Source organism: Penaeus monodon, chromosome 13, assembly GCF_015228065.2.
Source record: "Penaeus monodon isolate SGIC_2016 chromosome 13, NSTDA_Pmon_1, whole genome shotgun sequence".
In the NCBI taxonomy this organism is placed as follows: domain Eukaryota; kingdom Metazoa; phylum Arthropoda; class Malacostraca; order Decapoda; family Penaeidae; genus Penaeus; species Penaeus monodon.
Genome location: NC_051398.1, coordinates 26,351,196 through 26,366,500, shown reverse-complemented (window position 1 = coordinate 26,366,500; position 15,305 = coordinate 26,351,196). Strand labels below are relative to the sequence as shown.

At 31.1% G+C, this 15,305-nt stretch overlaps 1 pseudogene; it reads left to right on the top strand.

Moving 5' to 3' along the window:
- The window catches only part of LOC119579901, a 59,133-nt pseudogene extending 44,168 nt beyond the window's left edge, over positions 1–14,965 (top strand).
- The last annotated feature ends 340 nt before the right edge of the window (positions 14,966–15,305 follow it).

Here is a 15,305-nt window from a genome sequence, read left to right as displayed (position 1 = left end):
TCTTCCAACCACAACCACCAAAGACTTCCTATGTTTCCATCTACAAGTATTTCTTCAACAGTTTTCCTCTTCTCTTCTGTATGGTAAAAGTATACAGACTCAACATGCAATGCAATCAGTGATGTTGCCAATATGAAAGGGATTACTATGTATATGCTCAAGTGGACTTTCAAAAGTTGCATGCTTTCTTTTTTTTCTATGAAATTAATGCTCACACCTCTAAAGAATCATGTGGAGGTTCTTAAATGATTGCTACATTTTGTACTCCAATGTTTTATATTATATCATATCACATGGATCATGTAATTCAAGATCTTCATATGACTGATTCTGATAATTATTGATTTGTTTCAAATAAGCATCAACCTACAAAGAGAAAGACAATAAAGAAGGGAAGAGGAAAAGAAAACCTCATGTATAATAACTTCAATTAATACAGAAGTTATCAAAATGGAAGTAATATATTCTCTCCATATGACTAGTGTCAACATTTTTGACACACACCTTGGTGCTGAGCATCACACGTCCTCAATGCAACAAGAGGCATATATCATGATAGAACTTACTGAAAGAATCAAACACGCCTTTCAATCTCCATCATACCATATGCTATTTGATATAATATACTGAGTAAATAATAAATTAATATACAATATGGTTGGTTCTTGGGTTATATGGTCCTATATCATTGATGAAACTGCAGGAAAATTTCTATTGTGCTCAACCAAACTATCTACCAAAGTGACAAAATCAATTGTTTAGTACCATACCATATATAAGTCTTTCTCTCTTGGATGCACAGTGTATAATTCACAAATAAGAATTTACCTTTTCTCCTTTTTGCTTGCCTGTTTGTATAGTAAACATGTAAAAGCAGTAAAATCCTCAAAGGGCCATTCCTGCTTATTGGTCCACTTCAAATACATAATCCATTTAAGCATGATCATTATCAAGAAAAACAACAAAATGTATATGAAGATTCAGGTACTACGAACACATAAAAATCTAGAGATAAAAAAATCAGAGCCTATTCATCAGTCTCCTACTTGCATCTGTGTAAAGATGCTCATTGCTGCATTCCTCTATTACCAATATATTAATAATGCATAAGGAGGGTCTAGCAGTGACCTTACAATGAAATTGGGCACTTTGGTGGGAAAGAAAATGGTAGTTTAAGAAAGAAAAAGAGGAGGAACAAAGAGAAAAGGAGGAACAGAGAGAAAGGTATAATGCAAAATGGAAGATATGAGGAAAAGGTGAAAATGGCATTAGAAATAAAAGGCTTTAGTTACAACTAAGGAGAGGCAGAAATACAAGAAAATTGTATATAATGTGTGTATAACGTCACAAATACACCAGGAGATGAACTCAATGCAAAGTGAAACCATTCAACCCAGAATGAGAAATGAGCTATTATATAACCTAGTGGTCTCACTGTGGCAACCTCTCTCTCTCTCTCTCTCTCTCTCTCTCTCTCTCTCTCTCTCTCTCTCTCTCTCTCTCTCTGTTTCCTTCCCATAAACATAATCTATATCCTCTTGATAGGTTAGTTGAGTGTCCCCTTGCACTGAGCAGCTCCACACAGACAGACAATCTTCTCTTCCTCAATTGGGAATTTGTAGTCATATGTGATCTCTTCACCACAAGCAATTGGCTGCTTTGAGTATATAACAATCTTCTTCTGCGTTTCAACGGAGATAATTTTTGCATAGCAGTTTGGCTGAAAGAAGTTATAAAATTAAATCAAGAAAGGTAAATATCAATGTACATTCACTGAAATCTTTTGCTGTAGCATTCTACTTCACTTACAATTCTATCTGATTAACCGACACAGAAGTGTCTTATGTTATATAATGTTCAAAAATATAATTCATTATATTTAATAATTTTATGTCCTTTACAGAATTATAACACATGCCCTATCAGACTAATGTACTTTTTCAAGATAAAAATAACATAAATCAATTTTTCATGAGTATTTCTATACAGACAAATCATTTGTCTCCTTTCTACAGTCAAACTGGTTTAAATAATCCTAAACAGATGACAATGTGCCAACTAAGATGAACAACTCTCTTAAAATTTGAATATGGCATCTACTAAGTGTGAAGTAGTATCATCTTAGAACGAGTTACTTCAGATTACATAATGTTACAGTAAGTAAGCATTAAATGTCTTTCATTAATAGATCACATATTCATAAATCCACAGCATATACTACTAGTAGCTTATTTATAGATATTTTCTATTTTATCCATTAACCCCCACAATCCGGATTAAGTAACCATCATGTCATGAAAAAATTTGTTTTGAGGTGTAGGTGACATAAACATGGTTTCATGGAAAAATCTAGCTGAGGGCTGGGACGATGGGAACTTGCCTTCATGAGTATTTAGCTGAAGACTAGGGTGATGGGAATGCGTAAACAAAGTCAAAGTAGCGTGATTAAAATCATGAGTTATTTCCATCTATAATAAGTGTGGAATGTATCATCCATGAGCCATGACTAGTAGAGGGCTGGGGTGAAAAGAACTTGCCGTCATGAGACAGCAATTTTTTATTGCACTGTGTTATGACTACTAGAGAATCAAGTGACAAAATAGACATTGGAAAATGGCATAAAAACTAAAAACACTTATGCAGAATAAGAGAAAATAACACTGAAAGAGGAGGCATGGACTTGTCACCTCACACGTACTCTCGTGTGTACGAACTGCACACCTCAAGTAAGCATAATGCTGTATTTGAGCTATGTGTGGACAGTGAAGCATCCGGATCCAAGGGGTTAATGTGCTATGATAAGAAAAGAAAAGAAAAGAAAGAAGAAAAACTGATCCAAACTTAATAAGAGTTCTACTGCCATTTTGTTGTCAGTAAAAACAGATAAGGAAAGTACCATGCTGTCTGGCACAGATCTACTTCAAAACTGGGAGTTAGGCACTTTCCTTTGTCTGGTAACTTTAATTCTAGCAGTGTTATAACTAATGCTATATAACAAAAATAAATATATCACTAAATGCTAAAACAAATATCCCAAACTTTCCCTAATAGCAATAATAATAATAATAATAGTAGCATTAACAGTAATAGTAATAATTATAGTAAAGCATATCTAAATAGTACCCCTTAAATTTTAGTACACTGCAGTTGTGATCATACTCACATTGCATGAATGGTTGATAAAACGGGCCAGATTACCACACTTTGCGCGTCAATTATTGTTTCCATATCAATTCGGAAGAGATAAGAGGACCCTATGCCAATCTTTTCATACGGATTTCTCTAAGATCTGCGATGATTGATCTTATACTCTGCCCAACATACTCAATCACCATCTCATCAGAACCAATGGCTTCCATGGCAAACAATCCCCAGTCATGGATGCGAGACTTTCCAAATCTCAGGAGTTTCTTGCGGAACTATGAGAAGGAAAGTACAACATTAGTGTGTGAACTGAAAATTTTGTAATTTGGTGATAAATTAATAAACTCTTTTACAAATAATAAATAATCAAGAATAAAACACTGGTAAAAGAAGCATGATTCTTTCATCATTCAACTTATTCATAGACATTTCCTCATTCAAACCACACTGACACAAACACCCACATGACTTTTATCAAAACCTATTGCTAGTTTCTGTAACAACAGTGCTGGAAACAGCAAAACACTCACTTTGAGCTGATTAAACTTGAGCAAGTCTGAGTCAGTTTCATTGCCAAAGGCTGTGAGGAGTCTTCTCTGGAAGGAGCGCACTTCCCTGCTCACTGCCATCTGTGTCAACTTCGCCTTACTGGACTCCAGAACAGCCAGACTCTGTTGCTGAGGCTCTCACTGGCAAGTAATGCGTGGTCTTGAGGAATGTAAACTGTGAAAGTAGTAAATGTAATTGTGAAACACTATGAAGAAATAAATATCAGAACTCAAATATTTCTAATCACTTTACAAACAATAATCATAGCTTAACATGAAAAAAGAGACCACTGACTTTATGTTTCTGCTTCTGTTGGAGTCCACTTTGTATATTCCTCAGTACGAGCACAACCAGTCTTGTGCAGAGGTAAGTCGTCCCCTCTCCGTTTTTTCCTGGGGGGAGAGGGATGCTGTGGCTGGATGGTCCACCCAATGCGTGTCATTCAGCCAGGGGAAATGACTATCATCTGCCAGCTTTCCCTCATAGTTCTCTGAGAAGCTCAAGTCTTTTTGATCAATACCGCAATGCAAAGTATGATTAGTTGATTCAACCTTTTGTAGTTTTACCTGGATTAATAAACTCGGCAATGAAATTATGGAGGTGCTATCAAATTACTACTATATACAACCATTATTCCATTAATATTATATATATATATAAATATATATGAGATATATATAAATTATTAAGATAATATAAATAAATATATATATACATAACATAACAGTATTATATAATTAATAGAGATATAATTATTTTAATATAAATAATTTTATATATATATACACAATATATAATATATAATATATATATTTTATATAATATATATATATATAATAAAATATATATATTTTATATATATATAAAATACATTAAAATATATACATAAAATATAAAATTAAAAAATATAAAAATAATATATATACATATATATTACATATATATATATACATATACATATATATATAATATTAATATACATATATATATACATATATATAACATATATACATATACAATATATATATATACATATATATACATATAACTATACATATATACATATATACATATAACATATATATACATATATATAATATATGTATATATATGTATATGTATCATATATATATTATATATATATATATGTATCATATTATATATATTATATTATATATATATTATATTATATTATATATGTATATATATATGTATATATATATATATAATATATATATATATTATATATATATATATATTATAACACACACAAACACACCCACACACTTAAATATTTATGTATGTGTATGTGTATGTGTATGTATCATCATCAATAACGGTATGCTCATGTTGAGCAGCCGTGGACCTCTCCACCATCTTTCGCCACAAAACCGATCTAGCGTTTTTCTTTTCTGTCCCACGACAGCATGCAAACATCTTTGATGATGTCGCTCAGTCTTGTCTTCGGTTTGCCTCTTCCTCTGTTTCCTATCCCCAAATCCCTGTCAGCAAGTCTTATAAATACTTTTATTCTCATCACAGACCAATAAACTTTAATTTCCCTTTTATTCAAGATGTCCAACAGCTGGTCTTACAATTACTTTTTTCAGCATTCATCATTTGTTTCTCTCCATCCATTTAATACGTAGTATTCGTCGTAACACCACATTTCAAAACTATGACCTTTTTTGTCTATCTTTTCAGCAACCAACATCAGAACCATATGACGCAATTGGGAAAACTAATGAGTTCAATAACCTCAGTTTTGTCCGTAAGGTAATGCTTCGGTCTTCCAGATGTTTTTTGAGGAAACTGGGGGCATTTTTGGCAATGGCAACTCCTCTTTTTATCTCCGGTGAATCATCATATGTATTAGTTAAAACAGCTCCAAGATGAGTGAACTCTTTCACATTTTCCACAACCACTCCATTGACAGTAACATGCTCATCATCGTTTACTGTCGATTATCTTTGAATCTTCATGATCTTAGTTTTCTTGGCATTAAGAAACAAGCCAGCCTTTTCGCTTGCTTCTCTAACTTTATCGAACAGTTGTTGTAGTTCAATGATACTGCTGGTAATAAAACTATGTCATCGGCATATCTTAGATTTGATTTTATGTATCCCAACTTTACAGTTCCTTCAAAATTTTCCAAAGCATCTCTCATAATTGCTTCAGAATATAAATTAAAAAGGTGTGGAGACAGAATGCAACCTTGTCGCACTCCTTTGGTTGATTTTGAACCATTCTGTTAACCCATAAGTGGTTCTTACAGTTGCTTTTTGTTGGTCATACATGGCTTTATTATTTGGGATGAAGTTTTTTGGAAACCTCATATCGTTCATGTTATTCCAGAGGATACGTGATCAAACAGTATCAAAAGCTTCGAGAATCGATGAAACACGGGTATAGGTCTTTCTGATGTTCTCTGTTTTTCTCTATGATCAATTTTAGATTTAGAATCTGGTTTCTGGTACCTTTTCCAGGGCGAAAACCTGCTTGTTCGTCTGCAATTTCTTCTTTTAACTTCAATTTCATTCTTTTAGCAATAATTTTCAATAAAATTTTTGCTGCTGTAAACTTTTTAAATGCAATTGTCCTGTTATTTTTGCATTGGAGTGCATCACCTTTTTTAGGTAGGGGAGTAAAGATGATTTTACCCGCTTTGGCCATTCTTTCATTGCATATTTTTGTACAAAGTTTGTAGAAGTATTCAACACTTTCGCCAGCATTCTTGATTAGTTCTGCTGTTATTTCATCTATTCCCGGGCTCTTGTTATTCTTTTATTCTTTAATTCTTTTATGGCTTTTATAACTTCGTCTAGCAGTGGCGTTGGTTCAATTAATGTTGTTGTTAGATCTTTATTCTTTTTGTATAGGTTGGAACAATATTGATTCCATCTATCTTTGACTTATTTTCCATCACATAAAACAAGTCCATCTTCAGTTCTGATAGTGTCCATTGTTGGTTTAAATTTTCGTGTAATGTTTCGTACTCCATGGTAGAGTTCTTTAGTTGTCTTATTGATAGAACAGTTTTCAATTCTCTGGCAATGTTCATTTAAATATTTTTCTCTATCTGTCGCAATAATCTTTGAATCTTGTATGTTTTTTGTAAATTACATCTTCAATGGGTTATAATACCCTTTGATTTAGGCATTTTCTTGTTTAAATTTTCACTTAGGGGTTTTCAGATCTCCGGGGGGAATTTTGTCTTTTCTTTTTGTCGTTAGTTTCTTAAGCTGCGCTCAGCAGGATTTTTTTTCTTCTTCCCACAACTAAATTTGGTGTTTATCATCTTACATTAATTGAGTAATTCAAATTTTTTTGACACTAATTCTGTAATTGTTTTCAAGATTTTTGTAGTCGAGCTTTAGAGTGGTTTTGGGATGCTCCATCTTTTTGAGTCTTATTAAAAGGTGATAGTTAATAGTTGATGGTCACTGTTGCAGTCGGCACCAGGTCTTGTTTTGGGCATTTTTATACAACTTTTCCATTTCTGGTTCAACACAATGTAGCAATTTGGTTGCGTTTCTTTTTCTGGTGAAAACCATGTGTACAAGTGTCTTAGGTGGTGTTGGAACAATGTGTTGGCTATAACTAGATTATTTGTACTACAGAATTCAATAAAATCTTCACCTCTTTCATTTATATCTCCATGGCCAAATTTTCCACAGGTGTCATTTTTTAGATTACTTTGCTTACTTGGCTTTGAGGTCTCCCATGATTACTTTTACACCCTTGTTAGGGATTGTGTCTAAAGTTCTTGGAGGTTATAAAAATTTTACATTTCTTCATCACTTGCAATTTTGGGTTTGGTGCGTAGCATTGTAAATACTAATGTTATGAGGTTTGCTTGCTGCTTTAAAATGCAATCATTTATTGGGCTGTACCAATTAGTGCATCTGCAGTTTTTTTTTCGTGAGAATCATAGCAACTCAGTGACTAAAATTTTCCTTTTTTTTTCCAGAAAAAAGAAGTCTTGTTTTTTATTTTAAAAACTTCCATTACTTTTCCAATTGGTCTAAATGATTCCTAGTATTTGAATGTTGTATCTATCCATTTGTTACAGCCCAGTAGTAATTTACCAACTCTTTCTTTTTCCCTTTATGATCCATTTTCGATTTTAATGTGTTTCTTAATTGGACATTTTTTCTTTGTCCTTTTTGTCTTCAAGATGCATATTTAATATTGTCACCCTGGTTGCTACTGAACAAGGCGCCCCTTGATAATCCACGTGATGGGCGATGTGGTATAAATTTATCTTTTCTGTATTTAATCATTAGTGTAGAGGTTTGTCAGGAGAAAAGAAAAGTCGAGGAACCCCCAGGCTCCTTCTCAACTCGCAGTCCCCAAAACTAACTAGGATGAACTATCTCTGCCGCTTTGAAACAGTACACTGCAATACGCCATACATATTGTTTTGGGGAAACCAGTAATCAGTAGAACGAAGGTGTTTTCACCGGATATCCACTGCCCCGCTGCCAACAGTTTCATACAACCCTAACATGGGAGCTAATCGGGGGTTATTCTTGTTCAAGGGAACCCCAGGGGGCAGTTTTTGTCTTACCCCGGACAATATATATAATATATATATATTATAATATAATATATAAATATTATATATAATATATATATATATATAATATATAAATATATATAATAATAAATTTTATATATATAATATATAAATATATATATATAAATATTATATATAAAATATAATATATATAAATATATATATATAATAAATATATATATAAATATATAAATATAATATATAAATATATAATATAATATATATATAATATATATATATATATTATATATATATATATATATATATTTATATATATATATATTATATATATATATATATTTATAATATATTATATATATATATATATATTATATATTTTTATATATATATTTATATTTTATATATATATATATATTTATATATATATATATATATATATATATATATATTAATTTTAATTTTATATTTATATTTTTAAAAAAAAATATGGTTTTAAAAAAATATGAAATTTATATGTTATTTATAAATTTTCAAATATAAATTTATAAAATGGGTTTTACTGATTATGACAAAAATATGATGGGTCAGGAAGTTTTAAACCAGAATAGTCACATAGTTAGTGGGGTGGAGTGAAACGGAGCCTGGGGGATTTACTCCTTTTGCCAAAACTTAACTAATGATTTACTGTATTCACCCAAAGTAGGGTTATCAAAGGGGGGGCCCCGTTTTGGCACCAGGCGAATATTAAAAGCATTGGAAGACAGAGGAAAAAAACAGCCTGGAAAATTATCGGGAAAATGGTTCATAAAAAATAAGATTGGTAAATTTCATGCAAAATGGGTAATACCAACATTCAAACTAGGATTAGCAATTGGAAAAATGGAGTTTTAAAAATAAGGGGCAAAAGACTTTTTTCTGGAAAAGAAAAAATAACACAGTTGCAATTTAAAAAAAAAAAATCGACACAATGGTCGCCAAAAAGTTGATTTAAAAACGGCAAAACTTTACATTTGGGAAACAAGCTGAACCAAAAAAATTGCAATTATTTAAGAAATGGAAAATTTTTAAACTTCAAAAATTAAAAAAACCAACAGAATTAAAAGAAACAGGGGGAAAAAGCCAGGAAAATAATCTAAAAAGAACGGAAAATGGATGGGGAATAATGGGGTAAGATTTATAATTCTGTAAAAATAGTATAGCAACAACATTCCCAAACCCCCTAAGACAATACAAAGGTTTTCGAAAGAAAAACCAACCAAATTGAAAGTTGAAAGAAATGAAAAGTTTTAAAAATAAGAAAGACAAGATTCCCTGAAAAGTGAAAATATTAATCACTTCAATAAAACCTCAAAGTGAAACAAAAATCTAAACTCGATCAAAATTGAAAAATTCCAGTAATAGGCAAAAATTTGAAATTTACAATCTGTAGTAAAAACACAATAGTTAAGAAAAAAAACTCTTCTACCACTTTAGAACTATGAAAAAGAAAAAGAAACCCCAATCTGAAAAACTAAGTGAATTGAACAAAAAATGAAAATTGGGATTAATAAAACCCAGGAAGATGTTACAAAAAAACAATAAAATCAAGTATGCAAATTAAAAAAATAAAATGGGCATGCCAAGAATTAAAAGCTATCAAAGACCTAAAGAATTACAGGAACTAAAAACCAAATTTAACAACAATGGAAATATAAAAAAGAGGAATGTTTATTTGGGAATAAGTCAAAGAATAGTGGTCATAGCAACCTATACCCAAAAAGAAAAAGACAAAACAAAATTAATTGAACAAGACCTAACAAGTTAAAAGCAAAAAAAATTAAGAATAAAAGTATAAAACCGGGAAGATTTAAATACAGAGAATAACAAATAGCCAAAGGGGAAATTTAAAACTTTGCCAAAAATATGAAAAAAAAATGCCAGAAATTAAAAAAGTCTTTTCAAACCACCCAAAAACTGATACCAAGAACAAAACAAACAGAAATGTCAAACAAAATTTTTGAAAAGGTCAAAAGTGAAATTGAAGTAAAAAAGAAAATGAGAGGAACAAGCATTTTTCGCCCTTGAAAAGACAAAAAGATCTAAAACAAATTTATGAGAAAACGACCTAAAGAAAACTAAAAGGTTTGAAATTTTCAAGTTTTAAAAACCGTTGATAATAATCGGAATAAATAGAATGATTCCCAAAAGTTATACTTAAAACGGATGACAAAAAAAAATGAAGAACACTTGGCAGAAAGAATGGTTAAAAACAAATAGGTTATCTTCCAACCTTTTTAAAACTAAGAATTTGAGAGATCTTGGAAAATTAAGGAAAAGATGTTAAACTAATACAAATTAAAATGCGAGAACAAGTTTTAAATTACAATATTGACTAAAAAACTGTTTAATAAGGGAAGAAGAATGCGAAAGGTGGTTTTTTGCCAAAAACAAAAAGATTCAAAGATCCTAAAACGAATAGATGTTAAAATATTGGGGAAAATGAAAGATCACTCATCTGGAGCGTTTAACTTAAAAATAGTATACAAGAAAAGAAAAAAAGATTCATCCAAAAAAAGCCACGTTGCCAAAACATGAGAAAAGAAGCAAATTACGGACAATGGAAAATTTGAACATTATTCCCATTACCCTATTTTAGTTTGTTCTGAAAAAGATGCAAGGGGAAAAAGGCATAGTTTAAATGTTTACGCCCAATATAGTTTAATGACCAGAGAAAAAAAATGATGAAGTCTGAAAAAATAATTTAGAAAAGGTTGGAATTTTTAAAAGAAATAAGATTGGAAGTTAGAGAAGTAAAATTTATAGATTCTGACAGGGTTGTGGAAAAGAGGAAAGAACCAAGGAAACTAGAATCACAAATGTTTTCATTCGAGGAAAAAAAGAGAAAGCGCAGATCGATTAGTGGCAAAGATGGGGGAAAGGAGGCTTCAAACATGAAGCATACCTTGAGAGAACAAACATAAAATAACATTAATCCAAATATTTAAAGGTTGGGGTTTTTGGGTTTTAAATAAAAATTTTTAGAAAAAAATCAATAGTATAAATTTTTACAACAAATCGTATTACAAAGATAAACAAATATATAATCATTTTACATAATTTTAATATTATATTTTCAAAAAATATTTATATACCCTATAAAATATTTTTAAAAAACATAATATAAAATTTTTATACAAATATATAATATTATAATATATTCATTTTTTAAAAATAAAAAAAAAAAAATATATATATACATATATAATTTTATATAATATATATATATATATATATATATGTATATATATGTATATATATCACACATATATGTATATATATATGTATATATGTATATATGTATATGTATATATATATTGTATATATATATAATATATATATGTGTATATTATGATATTATATATGATATATATATGTATATATATATGTATATATATATATATATATGTATATATATAGTATATATATATGTATATATATATAATATATATGGTATATTATATATATCATATATATATATATAATATAATATGTATATGTATTATAATGTATATGTAATATATATATATGTATATATATATATATTATATATGTATATATATAGATGTATATTGATATGTATATGTATAAGTATATTATATATGTATATATTATATATATATATATATATATATATATATATATATATATATATATATATATATATATAATGTGAATAATGTATGTATATAGTATGTATATTTGATATGCACCTTCACAGTAATTTCATTGCTCAGAGTTATTAAATCCAGGTAAAATATTCTACAAAAGGTTTAGGAATCATACTAATCATAACTTTGCATTGCAGGTATTGATCAAGAAGACATTGAGCTTCTCAAGAGAAGCTATGAAGGAATGCTGGCAGATGATAGTCAGTCCTACTGGCTGAATGACACGCATTGGGTGGACCATCCAGCCACAGACATCCCTCTTCCCCCCAGGAAAAAACGGAGAGTGGACGACTTACCTCTGCACAAGACTGGTTGTGCTCGTACTGAAGGAATATACAAAGTGGACTCCAAACAGAAGCAGAAACATAAAGTCAGTGGTCTCTTTTTTCATGTTAAGCTATGATTATTGTTGTAAAGTGATTAGAAATATTTGAGTTCTGATATTTATTTCTTCATAGTGTTTCACAATTACATTTACTACTTTCACAGTTTACATTCCATCAAGACCACGCATTACTTGCCAGTGAAGAGCCTCAGCAACAGAGTCTGGCTGTTCTGGAGTCCAGTAAGGCGAAGTTGACACAGATGGCAGTGAGCAGGGAAGTGCGCTCCTTCCAGAGAAGACTCCTCACAGCCTTTGGCAATGAAACTGACTCAGACTTGCTCAAGTTTAATCAGCTCAAAGTGAGTGTTTTGCTGTTTCCAGCACTGTTGTTACAGAAACTAGCAATAGGTTTTGATAAAAGTCATGTGGGTGTTTGTGTCAGTGTGGTTGAATGAGGAAATGTCTATGAATAAAGTTGAATGAATGAAAGAATCATGCTTCTTTTACCAGTGTTTTATTCTTGATTATTTATTATTTGTAAAAGAGTTTATTAATTTATCACCAAATTACAAAATTTTCAGTTCACACACTAATGTTGTACTTTCCTTCTCATAGTTCCGCAAGAAACTCCTGAGATTTGGAAAGTCTCGCATCCATGACTGGGGATTGTTTGCCATGGAAGCCATTGGTTCTGATGAGATGGTGATTGAGTATGTTGGGCAGAGTATAAGATCAATCATCGCAGATCTTAGAGAAATCCAGTATGAAAAGATTGGCATAGGGTCCTCTTATCTCTTCCGAATTGATATGGAAACAATAATTGACGCGACAAAGTGTGGTAATCTGGCCCGTTTTATCAACCATTCATGCAATGTGAGTATGATCACAACTGCAGTGTACTAAAATTTAAGGGGTACTATTTAGATATGCTTTACTATAATTATTACTATTACTGTTAATGCTACTATTATTATTATTATTATTGCTATTAGGGAAAGTTTGGGATATTTGTTTTAGCATTTAGTGATATATTTATTTTTGTTATATAGCATTAGTTATAACACTGCTAGAATTAAAGTTACCAGACAAAGGAAAGTGCCTAACTCCCAGTTTTGAAGTAGATCTGTGCCAGACAGCATGGTACTTTCCTTATCTGTTTTACTGACAACAAAAAATGGCAGTAGACGTCTTAATTAAGTTTGGATCAGTTTTTCTTCTTTCTTTTCTTTTCTTTTCTTATCATAGCACATTAACCCCTTGGATCCGGATGCTTCACTGTCCACACATAGCTCAAAATACAGGCATTATGCTTACTTGAGGTGTGCAGTTCGTACACACGAGAGTACGTGTGAGGTGACAAGAGTCCATGCCTCCTCTTTCAGTGTTATTTTCTCTTATTCTGCATAAGTGTTTTTAGTTTTTATGCCATTTTCCAATGTCTATATTTGTCACTTGATTCTCTAGGTAGTCATAACACAGTGCAATAAAAAATTGCTGTCTCATGACGGCAAGTTCTTTTCACCCCAGCCCTCTACCAGTCATGGCTCATGGATGATACATTCCACACTTATTTATAGATGGAAATAACTCATGAGTTTAATCACGCTACTTTGACTTTGTTTACGCATTCCCATCACCCTAGTCTTCAGCTAAAATACTCATGAAGGCAAGTTCCCATCGTCCCAGCCCTCAGCTAGATTTTTCCATGAAACCATGTTTATGTCACCTACACCTCAAAACAAATTTTTTCATGACATGATGGTTACTTAATCCGGATTGTGGGGGTTAATGGATAAAATAGAAAATATCTATAAATAAGCTACTAGTAGTATATGCTGTGGATTTATGAATATGTGATCTATTAATGAAAGACATTTAATGCTTACTTACTGTAACATTATGTAATCTGAAGTAACTCGTTCTAAGATGATACTACTTCACACTTAGTAGATGCCATATTCAAATTTTAAGAGAGTTGTTCATCTTAGTTGGCACATTGTCATCTGTTAGGATTATTTAAACCAGTTTGACTGTAGAAAGGAAGACAAATGATTTGTCTGTATAGAAATACTCATGAAAAATTGATTTATGTTATTTTTATCTTGAAAAAGTACATTAGTCTGATAGGGCATGTGTTATAATTCTGTAAAGGACATAAAATTATTAAATATAATGAATTATATTTTTGAACATTATATAACATAAGACACTTCTGTGTCGGTTAATCAGATAGAATTGTAAGTGAAGTAGAATGCTACAGCAAAAGATTTCAGTGAATGTACATTGATATTTACCTTTCTTGATTTAATTTTATAACTTCTTTCAGCCAAACTGCTATGCAAAAATTATCTCCGTTGAAACGCAGAAGAAGATTGTTATATACTCAAAGCAGCCAATTGCTTGTGGTGAAGAGATCACATATGACTACAAATTCCCAATTGAGGAAGAGAAGATTGTCTGTCTGTGTGGAGCTGCTCAGTGCAAGGGGACACTCAACTAACCTATCAAGAGGATATAGATTATGTTTATGGGAAGGAAACAGAGAGAGAGAGAGAGAGAGAGAGAGAGAGAGAGAGAGAGAGAGAGAGAGAGAGAGAGAGAGAGAGAGAGGTTGCCACAGTGAGACCACTAGGTTATATAATAGCTCATTTCTCATTCTGGGTTGAATGGTTTCACTTTGCATTGAGTTCATCTCCTGGTGTATTGTGACGTTATAAACACATTATATACATTTTCTTGTATTTCTGCCTCTCCTTAGTTGTAACTAAAGCCTTTTATTTCTAATGCCATTTTCACCTTTTCCTCATATCATTCCATTTTGCATTATACCTTTCTCTCTGTTCCTCCTTTTCTCTTTGTTCCTCCTCTTTTTCTTTTCTTAAACTAACCAATTTTCTTTCCCACCAAAGTGCACAATTTCATTGTAAGGTCACTGCTAGACCCTCCTTATGCATTATTAATATATTGGTAATAGAGGAATGCAGCAATGAGCATCTTTACACAGATGCAAAGTAGGAGACTGATGAATAGGCTCTGATTT